The sequence below is a fragment of the Mesoplodon mirus genome (assembly GCF_964341445.2).
Source record: "Mesoplodon mirus genome assembly, chromosome: 12".
NCBI lineage: Eukaryota > Metazoa > Chordata > Mammalia > Artiodactyla > Ziphiidae > Mesoplodon > Mesoplodon mirus.
The window spans coordinates 91,727,610-91,740,362 of record NC_138988.1 but is presented as its reverse complement, the minus strand read 5'-3'; positions in this window follow the sequence as shown (position 1 = coordinate 91,740,362).

The following is a 12,753-nucleotide window of genomic DNA, read 5'->3' as shown; positions in this document are numbered from 1 at the left end:
TTAAATCACCACACACAGTGTTTACAGTTTAATTACATGGTTATTTACCATTCCCAATCAAGTGTTATTCATTCAGTACCTCTTTGCCTGATCTTACCTAAAAAAGAAAACACTTTTATGCTGGATTTGAATGGTAAACATTCAAACATGCCAATACTTCAAGGCAACAAAAATGTGATTCCGAGTCAACAAACTCCATTGACAGAGATTTCAGAGAACTTCCAGGGGGAGAGAGAATAGAAAGAGATCAACATTTTACTAAAATAGTATTTCTTTGGATTTCTTTGATTATTTCAGTTCTACTGAAAAAAAGAAACCTATCACGATTCACATCACACTATTATGTAAAGCCAACTGGATCTATTATCCATATTTTGTATTACAAAGTGACATAGCTCTTCAGTCAAGAAATGTTTATTGAGCACCATATGTGTTGTAGATGCTGCGATAAGAATAAGTGTAAAGGGCTTCCCTGGTGGCGCAGTGGTTGAGAGTCTGCCTGCCGATGCAGGGGACACGGGTTCGTGCCCCGGTCCGGGAGGATCCCACATGCCGCGGAGCGGCTGGGCCTGTGAGCCATGGCCACTGGGCCTGCGTGTCCAGAGCCTGTGCTCTGCAGTGGGAGAGGCCACAACAGTGAGAGGCCCGCGTACCACACAAAAAATAAAAAAGAATAAGTGTAAAAAAATAAGACATGGCCCCTTGATGAGCTCTGACAGCATATCCACTAAGTGTGTTATAAATATTTCGACATGTAGAATATATTTACTTCTAGTCTTCACTTTGTCATTTAACCATACCATCCTGAGATTAGAGAATCTCAGTACTGCTGTGGGATAGATATCTTTGGGCAATTGCATAAACTTTCTGAGCCTTAGTCTTTTCATCTGTAAAATATAGAAGTGGGGAATATAATAATGCCAATTTTCTTTCCCTGATAGTGTGATTATAAAGATGAAGTAAGACTGAAAACAGTTGAGGGTTACTGCTTCACGATCTGTCTCTGCAGCTAATTCCACAAGCCCAGTTGAACTGAATCCTTATGTCTCCCTATGTTGCCTACCTCATGATGCCTCCCTCCCCTGTTATGGTATTAGACAGTTATATCAGGAAGTAGTTATTTGGTGAATTAACTATGGTGACCTTTAATTCCTAAGACATAATTCTGAATTCTGTCCTCTGGGAACTCACATTTTTAACAAAAGTAGTCCTCATTTGAAGTCCTTGGGACACCTGCCTCAGAGTTACCAGAAGAGTTTCTGAAATATCTTCATTCCTTGAGCCCACTCCAGACTTAATGCATCAGAATCTTTAGCAGTGGAACCCAAACAAGCACCTGCCTCTTAATAAGTTTCTCTGATAATTTTAAGCACACTAGAATCCAAGAATCACTGTGTTGTATTTAATGGGATTGTTTGCAGATATTTCAGTTCTCTTCTTCCAGGCATACGGTAGAATTACACTTCTCTGCCCACGAATTAGGTGTGCATATCTCACTTGTTTCATCCAATGAAATATGAATCAAAGTGACCAGTATGAATCAAAGTGAAAAACAAGACATGTGACATTAAATTGAAGTAATGTATTTGGGATGACTTTATAGTTCTCATAATTTTAAAATTTTATTTCCCTTCTCCCATGGTTAGAAAACATGATTTCCAGAATATGATTTAATGGTGGTAGCAAAAAGCACTAACAAATATCAGAGTGTAAATTAATCTACACCCATCACTGTGACATAATTTTTGATGAAGAAAATATTTAAATAGCAAGGTTGTTAACAAGGACTCTTTATATCTGAAGTATAGAAGACACAAAAACATTGACATAGGGGGATTTTATATGATGTTTCTAACTGAAAACACTAATTTCAGCTGAGTCTATACTCGGCAAATAGAAAGTGGAAATACTTGTATGAGAGGAGATAATTCATTGAATATATTGAGAACCTACCATATATTACTTACTCTGCTGAATACATTTCCATTTTATCACATTTAACAACAGTCCTAGAGACATCACCTTTTACATCTTGAATGTGAACAAAGAGATAAACTGGTTGACTAATTTTCCAAAATTTACCGAAGTAGAAAGTGAGATTCAAATTGACATCTGCCTATTTGCCCAGCCCATAACCTTTCTTTTTTTTCTCTTTTAACATCTTTATTGGAGTATAATTGCTTTACATTGTTGTGTTAGTTACTGCTACATAACAAAGTGAATCAGCTGCACATATACGTGTATCCCTATATCCCCTCCCTCCCTCTCGCATCTCCCTCCCACTCTCCCTACCCCACCCCTCTAGGTGGTCACAAAGCACCAAGCTGATCTCCCTGTGCTATGCAGCTGCATCCCACTAGCTATCTGTTTTACATTTGATAGTGTATATAAGTCCATGCCACTCTCTCACTTCATCCCAGCTTCCCCTTTCCCCTCCCTGTGTCCTCAAGTCCATTCTCTATGTCTGCATCTTTATTCCTGTACCTTTTTTTTTTTTTTAGACTCCATATATATGTGTTAGCATACGGTATTTTTTTTTCTCTTTCTGACTTACTTTACTCTGTATGACAGACTCTAGGTCCATCCACCTCACTACAAATAACTAAATATCATTTCATTTTATGGCTGGGTAATATTCCATTGTATATATGTGCCACATCTTCTTTACCCATTCATCTGTCGATGGACACTTAGGTTGCTTCCATGTCCTGGCTATTGTAAATATTGCTGCAGTGGACATTGTGGTACATGACTCTTTCTGAATTATGGTTTTCTCAAGCTATATGCCCAGTAGTGCTGGGTCGTATGGTAGTTCTATTTTTAGTTTTCTAAGGAACCTCCATACAGTTCTCCATAGTGGCTGTATCAATTTACATTCCCACCAACAGTGCAAGAGGGTTCCCTTTTCTCCACACACTCTCCAGCATTTCTTGTTTGTACATTTTTTGATGATGGCCGTTCTGACTGGGGTGAGGGGATATCTAGTAGTTTTGATTTGCATTTCTCTAATGATTAGTGGTGTTGAGCATCCTTTCATTTGTTTGTTGGCAATCTGTATATCTTCTTTGGAGAAATGTCTATTTAGGTCTTCTGCCCATTTTTGGATTGAGTTGTTTGTTTCTTTGATATTGAGCTGCATGAGCTGCTTGTAAATTTTGGAGATTGATCCTTTGTCAGTTGCTTCATTTGCAAATATTTTCTCCCATTCTGAGGGTTGTCTTTTCATCTTGCTTATGGTTTCCTTTGCTGTGCAAAAGCTTTTAAGTTTCATTAGGTCCTGTTTGTTTATTTTTGTTTTTATTTCCATTTCTCTAGGAGGTGGGTCAAAAAGGATCATGCTGTGATTTACGTCATAGAGTGTTCTGCCTATGTTTTCCTCTAAGAGTTTTATACTGTCTGGCCTGACATTTAGGTCTTTAATCCATTTTGAGTTTATTTTTGTGTATGGTGTTAAGGAGTGTTCTAATTTCATTCTTTTACATGTAGCTGTCCAGTTTTCCCAGCACCACTTATTGAAGAGGCTGTCTTTTCTCCATTGTATATTCTTGCTTACTTTATCAAACATAAGGTGACCATATGTGCGTGCGTTTATCTCTGGGCATTCTATCCTGTTCCATTGATCTATATTTCTGTTTTTGTGCCAGTACCATACTGTCTTGATTACTGTAGCCTTGTAGTATAGTCTGAAGCCAGGGAGCCTGATTCTCCCAACTCTGTTTTTCTTTCTCAAGATTGTTTTCACTATTCAGGGTCTTTTGTGTTTCCATACAAATTGTGAAGTTTTTTATTCTAGTTCTATGAAGAATGCCATTGGTTTGACAGGGATTGCATTGCATCTGTAGATTGTTTTGGGCAGTATAGTCATTTTCACAGTGTTGATTCTTCCAATCCAAGAACATGGTATATCTCTGCATCTGTTTGTATCATCTTTAATTTCTTTCATCAGTGTCTTATAGTTTTCTGCATACAGGTCTCTTGGCTCCTTAGGTAGGTTTACTCCTAGGTATTTTATTCTTTTGGTTGCAGTGGTAAATGGGAGTTTTTCCTTAACTTCTCTTTCAGATTTTTCATCACTAGTGTATAGGAATGCAGGAGATTTCTCTGCATTAATTATGTACCCTGCTACTTTATTAAATTCATTGATTAGCTTTTAAATTCATTGATTAGCTCTAGTAGTTTTCTCGTAGCATCTTTAGGATTCTCTATGTATAGTATCATGTCATCTGAAAACAGTGACAGCTTTACTTCTTCTTTTTCTATTTGGATTCTTTTTATTTCTTTTTCTTGTCTGATTGCTGTGGCTAAAACTTCCAAAGCTATGTTGAATAAGAGTGGTGAGAGTGGGCAACCTTGTCTTGTTCCTGATCTTAGTAGAAATGGTTTCAGTTTTTCACAATTGAGAATGATGTTGGCTGTGGATTTGTCATATATGGCTTTTATTATTTTGAGGTAAGTTCCTTCTTTGCCTACTTTATGGAGAATTTTTATCATAAATCTATGTTGGATTTTGTCAAAAACTTTTTCTGCATCTATTGAGATTATCATATGGTTTTTATCCTCCTATATGTTAATATGATGTATCACATTGATTGATTTGCGTATATTGAAGAATCCTTGCATTCCTCGGATAAACCCCACTTGATCATGATGTATGATCCTTTTAATGTGCTGCTGGATTCTGTTTGCTAATATTTTGTTGAGGGTTTTTGCATCTGTGTTCTTCCGTGATATTGGCCTGTAGTTTTCTTTCTTTGTGATATCTTTGTCTGGTTTTGGTATCAGGGTGATGATGGCCTCGTAGAATGAGTTTGGGAGTGTTCCTCCCTTTTCTATATTTTGGTAGAGTTTGAGAAGTGTAGGTGTTAGCTGTTCTCTAAATGTTTGATGGAATTTGCCTGCAAATCCATCTGGTCCTGGGCTTCTGTTTGTTGGAAGATTTTTAATCACAGTTTCAATTTCAGTGCTTGTGATTGGTCTGTTTATATTTTATATTTCTTCCTGGTTCAGTCTTGGAAGGTTGTGCTTTTCTAAGAATTTGTCCATTTCTTCCAGGTTGTCCATTTTATTGGCATATAGTTGCTTGTAGTAATCTTTCATGATCCTTTGTATTTCTTCAGTGTCAGTTGTTACTTCTCTTTTTTCATTTCTAATTCTATTGTTATGAGTCTTCTCCCTTTTTTTCTTGATGAGTCTGGCTAGTGTTTTATCAATTTTGTTTATCTTCTCAGAGAACCAGCTGTTAGTTTTATTGATCTGTGCTATCGTTTCCTTCATTTTTTTTTTCATTTATTTCTGATCTGATCTTTATGATTTCTTTCCTTCTGCTAACATTGGGGTTTTTTTGTTCTTCTTTCTCTAATTGCTTTAGGTGTAAGGTTATGTTGTTTAATTGAGCTTTTTCTTGTTTCTTGAGGTAGGATTGTATTCCTATAAACTTCCCTCTTAGAACTGCTTTTGCTGCATCCCTTAGGTTTTGGGCCATCGTGTTTTCATTGTCATTTGTTTCTAGGTTTTTTTTGATTTCCTCTTTGATTTCTTCAGTGATCTCTTGGTTATTAAGTAGCATATTGTTTAGCCTCCATGTGTTTGTATTTTTTACAGCTCTTTTCCTGTAATTGATATCTAGTCTCATAGCAATGTCGTTGGCAAAGATACTTGATAAGATTTCAATTTTCTTAAATTTACCAAGGCTTGATTTGTGACCCAAGATATGATCTATCCTGGAGAATGTTCCATGAGCACTTGGGAAGAAAGTGTATTCTGTTGTTTTTGGATGGAATATCCTATAAATATCAATTAAGTCCATCTTGTTTAATGTAACATTTAAAGCTTGTGTTTCCTTATTTATTTTCATTGTGGTTGATCTGTCCATTGGTTAAAGTGGAGTGTTAAAGTCCCCTTCTATGATTGTGTTACTGTCGATTTCCCCTTTTATGGCTGTTAGTATTTGCCTTATGTATTGAGGTGCTCCTATGTTGGGTGCATAACTATTTAAAATTGTTACATCTTCTTCTTGAATTGATCCCTTGATCATTATGTAGTGTCCTTCTTTGTCTCTTGTAATAGTCTTTATTTTCAAGTCTGTTTTGTCTGATATGAGAATTGCTACTCCAGCTTTCTTCTGATTTCCATTTGCATGGAATATCTTTTTCTATCTCCTCACTTTCAGTCTGTATGTGTCCTTAGGTCTGAAGTGCATCTCTTGTAGACAGTCTGCTGATCTTTTGATGACAACCTCCTCAGAACATCTTCACATTCTGAAGCACAAACCAGAGATTTTTCAGATAAGGACACTGGCACAGAGATTAAATAATTCCCCCCACCGACAGGGACAGAACCTTCTTTTGAACCCAGGTCTGTCTATGACAAAAACCTTTTTCTTCCCCAGACAGCACACTGTCCTTTAATACAGTACTGGGCCAAGGTATGTGCTCAAAAAGTTGAAACAAAGTAGACATTAAGGAAGTAGAGTTACTGTGCTTTACCAAGGAGTGGAAGGAGAAAGCAACAATGTTGTTACACCCAAAATGTCTAGACCAGTGCTTTATTTTAAAGTCTATTTTGTCTGATATGAGAATTGCTACTCCAGCTTTCTTTTGATTTCCATTTGCATGGAATATCTTTTTCCATCCCCTCACTCTCAGTCTGTATGTGTCCCTAGGGTCTGAAGTGGATCTGTTGTAGACAGCATATATATGGGTCTTGTTTTTGTGTCCATTTAGCCAGTCTGTGTCTTTTGGTTGGAGCATTTAACCCATTTACATTTAAGATAATTATTGATATGTATGTTCCTATTACCATTTTCTTAATTTTGGGGGGTTTCTTATTGTAGGTCTTTTCCTTTTGTGTTTTCTGCCTAGAGAAGTTCCTTTAGCATTTGTTGTAAAGCTGGTTTGGTGGTGCTGAATTCTCTTAGCTTTTGCTTGTCTGTAAAGGTTTTACTTTCTCCGTCGAATCTGAATGAGATCCTTGCTGGTTAGAGCAATCTTGGTTGTAGGTTTTTCCCTTTTATCGCTTTATATATGTCCTGCCACTCCCTTCTGGCTTGCAGAGTTTCTGCTGAAAGACCAGCTGTTTACCTTACGGGGATTCCCTTGTATGTTATTTATTGCTTTTCCCTTGCTGCTTTTAATATTTTTTCTTGGTATTTAACTTTTGGTAGTATGATTAATATGTGTCTTGGCATGTTCCTCCTCGGATTTATCCTGTATGGGACTGTCTTTGCTTCCTGGACTTGATTGACTATTTCCTTTCACATATTAGGGAAGTTTTCAACTAGAATCTCTTCAAATATTTTCTCAGTCCCTTTTTCTTTTCTTCTTCTGGGACCCCTATAATTTGAATGTTGGTGCGTTTAATGTTGTCCCAGAGGTCTCTGAGACTGTCCTCAATTCTTTTCATTCTTTTTTCTTTATTCTGCTCTGTGGTCGTTATTTTCACTATTTTATCTTCCAGGTCACTTATCCATTCTTCTTCCTCAGTTAATCTGCTGTTAATTCCTTCTAGAGAATTTTAAATTTCATTTATTGTGTTGTTCATCATTGATTGCTGTTTAGTTCCTCTAGGTCCTTGTTAAATGTTTCTTGTATTTTCTCCATTCTTTTTCCAAGATTTTGGATCATCTTTACTATCATTACTCTGAATTTGTTTTCAGGTAGACTGCCTATTTCCTCTTCATTTGTTTGGTCTGGTGGGTTTTTACCTTGCTCCTTCATCTGCTGCATATTTCTCTGTCTTTTCATTTTGCTTAACTTACTGTGTTTGGGGTCTCCTTTTCACAGGCTGCAGGTTCTTAGTTCCCATTGTTTTTGGTGTCTGCCTCCAGTGGGTACGGTTTGCTCAGTGGGTTGTGTCGACTTCCTGGTTGGGGGGACTGGTGCCTGTGTTCTGATGGATGAGACTGGATCTTGTCTTTCTGGTGGGCAGGACCGCGTCCAGTGGTGTGTTTTGGGGTGTCTGTGAACTTAGTATGATTTTAGGCAGCCTCTCTGCTAATGGGTGGGGTTGTGTTCCTGTCTTGTTAGTTGTTTGGCATGGGGTGTCCAGCACTGGAGCTTGCTGGTCATTGAGTGGAGCTGGGTCTTAGCGTTGAGACTAAGCACTCTCTGGGAGAGTGCTCACCAATTGATATTACATGGGGCCAGGAGGTCTCTGGCGCACCAACGTCCTGAACTCGGCTATCCCACCTCAGAGGCTCAGGCCTGACACCCGGCCAGGGCACCAAGACTCTGTCCGCCACATGCCAGCCCATAACCTTTCTAGTGCATCATGTCACCTTTCGAAAAGTCAGTCTTTCAACATGTTGATGATTGATCTGATTTCCCTATTTGCTCAGTCTTCATGGATTTTAATAAGATTTAGCTTTTTTCAATATTGAATCAAAAGAATCTATAAACCATGCATAGCATGCATGTAATGTGTATCTATACATCTGTATGTATTTTCATGGCACATGTAAAATGGTACTTAAACTTCTCATTTGTGTCACAAACTAAACCAGGATGATCACCTTTGGAAACTGGCCTTATGATACAGACATTTAAATGACTTTCAATCTGGGGAACACATTAAACATATGGTATGTCATTACCATCCAACAGTTATCCAAATGGAATGTGAAATACAAAATTGATTTAGGTATTAAGTCTTTGGAGAAACTTTAGGAAGATACATATAGAAGAATATAAGCCCATTTGTGAAGTGAATTTTGATAATTGAGGCAACAATATAGTTACAAATCCAACTCTATCTCTGCTACTTTATGTTTGGTTCTAAATTGGAGGAACAAAGCATAGAGTGAGAGGCTACAGTTCAGTGTCTGGCAGAAAACTGGGGAAGGATAAAAATGGGCACAGTCCTCACAGTTTTTGTGGAATATCTATAAGGATATTCTTCGGGCTCTGGATGTGGAATAGTACACATTAATTCAGGTGTTATTTAGTTGATAGTCCTCTAAATGATACATATACTATAAAGCATGTATGCACCAAACACATACATGGCAGCTTAAGTACAAAATAGTAATAAGTATTAATACTCACCAACTGAAAATCAGTAATAACAAAAGATTCTTAATGGTGTAATTTGAGCAGTTTTTTTCTAAGTACTGTATGTGTTATCAAATTGAATTTGTGGAGAAGCTATTGTACAGCTTGATTTGAACACCTTTCATTAGGAGCAATTAGTATTTTATTCTAGTAAAACAAAATTAGAATTAGAATTTTCAGAGCTGGAACACCATAGAGATGATCTTTTCCAACTGTCTGATTTCACAAGTGAGGAAACATATTCAGTAAATGAAATAATTTGTCTGATGTCACTTAGCTAATAAATGAAAGAGACAGGGCTTGAATGATCTTTCCTGAAGAGCACCCTTTCAAGTACACATTTGTGATTAAAATAGTAAATAAAAGTAACAAACAGCTTTTGTCAAAAACAAATTAGAAAGTCACAATTACTTACATAAAGATCTTTTTCAAAGTTGATTAAATCCATATTGTATGCTGTATAAATAGATATATCCTCAAAGAACTTACTGGATGTTAAATGGCCATCTTTATACCTGCTATATTAATTACCCCCATGTATATGTTGAGTATTACACTAGGGTTACTGAACCATTGCAGCTAAGAAAACAAAAATTAATACAAGTTAGGCCTTTACCAAGATTATACAGTAAGTGAAAGACGTAGAGTTTGAACTGAGGTTCTTCTGATTCTAGAGCAAATGTTTTTACCTGGCTACACTATGTCTCACCAAGATTGTTTAAAGGGGCAAGCACCTTATAACACAAATCTGATTAACAAAGAGATAGTACAACAAATACATTTAAAACAAACCCACAGAAAACTAAAGAGAAAAAGAAAGTGAGAAAAGAGTTGAAGTAAACATTGAGGATGGGAAGAGGTTAGGGTGGAGCACAGGGAGAGCAATCCAAATAAAATACAATGGGCTTTGTCTTTATGATCAAGTGTTTCATCAGCATATAAGTATAATTCATTTCAAGAATCTCAGTGCTATGCAGAATGTAGAATATTACAGTCAACTTAGGAGTTATCATTGAAACCCCAAGGAAGAATTACAATTAACTTGAGTCAATTAGATTTCTCAAGGATTCCTGACTTCAGCTCTGGCTAACAGGAATCTTAATGAGACAATTAATATTTGCTAATATCAGCTTGATTAATTTAAAGGGTATGTATAATTATATAGAAGAGTGTGTATACAGAAGTGTGTGTGTGTGTGTGTGTGTGTTCTACATCTATTCATGGCATTTGAAATTGAGCCTCAAAATATTTTGGAAACAAAAAAAAGGATATGAGAATTCTCACTCCATAGATTAAAAAACTCAGTTTTGAAAATTACTTATTCTTTGGAACAGAGACAGGTAAACAACATCAGAAAATCAGGCTTAGGCATGAACTACACTTGAAATTTTTATACAGTTAAATGAAGGAAAAAGTTTGAATATTTGTTGAATGCCAACCATATATCAGTCATTTTCAGTAAATTATCCCCTTACACCTCACAACCTTGAAGGTGACTGTTATTACCCGTTTTACAGATTAGGAAACTGAAGCTCCACAAGTTTAAGTAATGACCGAAGAGAGTGGTCTGGGTGGCTATGCAAGGCTGTGCATTTTGTATACTGCACAGCAGCATCTGGGAGCAGGGAGGAGCTAATTGGGACTGATAACACATTTTGTGTTCTGCTTGCCCAGTGGTGCACCCTAATGAAGGATTTTGTCATTCCAGAGAAGGGGTGTGCCTTTCTCTAATTTTCCCAATGACCACAAGCCTCACTGAATTGTGGAATTACAATTTGAGTCTGTAAGTCTGGGCAAAGACCAGGCTGTTTCCACTATGTCTTGAAGCCTCTCCCACTAGAAAGATGCAATCAGAATAAGTTATGAGCAGCTGGTGCTCATCTCATAATAAAAGGGCTAGATGGTCTGAGTCTCAAGAGTTAAGACAATGAAGGATAAGACATAATGGAATTCTCCTCTTGACTTTTCTCTTTCAGACAAAACATTATCTGACCTTGAGATTTGGGTATGGATAGAGGGGGAAGAAAACAAACCTTTTTTAAATTGGGCGGTTTCATTGGTATGATTTTCTAAAATATTAGAGTCACTATATACTAAATCACTCTTTGTGCTTTAACACATAAATCTATGACAAGAGAATCAGCACCATGCCTGACACATAGTAGGCACTCAATTCACATTATTACTCAATTTTACTAAATGAGTTCTGAGGTTTTCATCAGCAAGAAAAGTGTTTGAGGGTGGTAATGTAAATGGACTCACATTACCATTGATGTTAGAAATTTCAGTGACTAAAATGTAGTGCAATATGAGAGCTATTATGGCCACACTAGGAAAAGGGCTGGTGGCCCCACTTTTCCCAGCCCTGGCTCCTTGGGTTTTCCTGTATTGTCCAGTGGTCAGCGAATTCCTTTTGGGGTAAGACCCGTGGATAATCTACTCTGTCTTCAGCACTTGGCACATAAGTGCTTTGTTCATAGTAGGTGCTTAGTGAATGCTGTTGAAGAAATAATTATTTCTTTTTCCTCCCCCTCCCAATACTCATGGTCATAAAGTTCCCCTGTAAACATTCAGGTTTTTTACTCTATGTTAGAAAAGTAAGTAGAAAGGAGCTACAAGAAAACCTACTAGGACACCAAGTGTTAAAGAGCAATAGAAAGCAAATCATGGTTCTATTCTCCAATGCATGACCCAGAAACATCAAGGGCTCAGAGAAGAGAGGTATTACCAAGAGCTGAGGTTGCTAGAAGTTGAAGTAAACCTTAAAAGTAGAGATGATGGGAACAAATTGTACAAGAAGAAAGAACATCATGAGTCTGTAGGGGGGAGGATAGGACTCAGAAGAATGAGTGTTCAAGGCAGGACAGTAAGAAGCTATTGACCTGTAGTAGAAAATCCTCATTACAGGTGTTGAAGATGAAAGTTAGAACATGAAAGCCATGGAAGCCTGAAACTTAATTGTCAGCGATATGGGTTGAGTGGAGTAAGACTAGGGTTGGGCTATAGGAGGAGTTGAAGGCAAACAGTTTTATTCTTTCACCTTTAAAACAAGGTTTTAGAAAGACAACAATATGATTTAATTAATTTCATTTATTCCACCCAGATTAAATATTTATATTTTGACAATGGATTTTTAGGAGATGTTGCCTTATCCCAAAGCCAAGATGATAATCTGGGGGAGGAGAGCTTTTTGCCGCCCTTAAAATCACACCTTGGAAGGGAAAGTCGGCCTGCAAGTATGCACAACCTGCTGCAAATTTTCTTAACTAGAATTAAAGTGTTGGCCTCCCATATCAGAGGTCGGGTGTGTATAGACATGGAGGGGAATGTTGGTAGTTCCACCATGGGTAATGGCAGCAGCTAAAAAGCCACAGAAGAAGAGCCTTCTGTTCAAAACTCTCACTCCAGGCATCCTAGGCTTTGACTTCCTGCTCTTCAGTCCACCCAAAGCTAAAATGGTTTTCACTTCTGTAAATTGACTTAAAGATAAGATGAATATGAACAAATCTGGTCCCTGGTCAGCAGTCAGTATCAAATAATGCTGCTCTATTGGCCCACTAGAAGACTATGGTGATTTAAACCAGATGTAATAAAGTGAGTACTAGCTTGGAAGGGTGGTAACCTAGGTTCTAATCCTGCCTCTGTCATAGATCCATCATGTGGTCTCTTTGTAGTGCTGGCAATGGGGACTAGAGCTGTCTGAGTT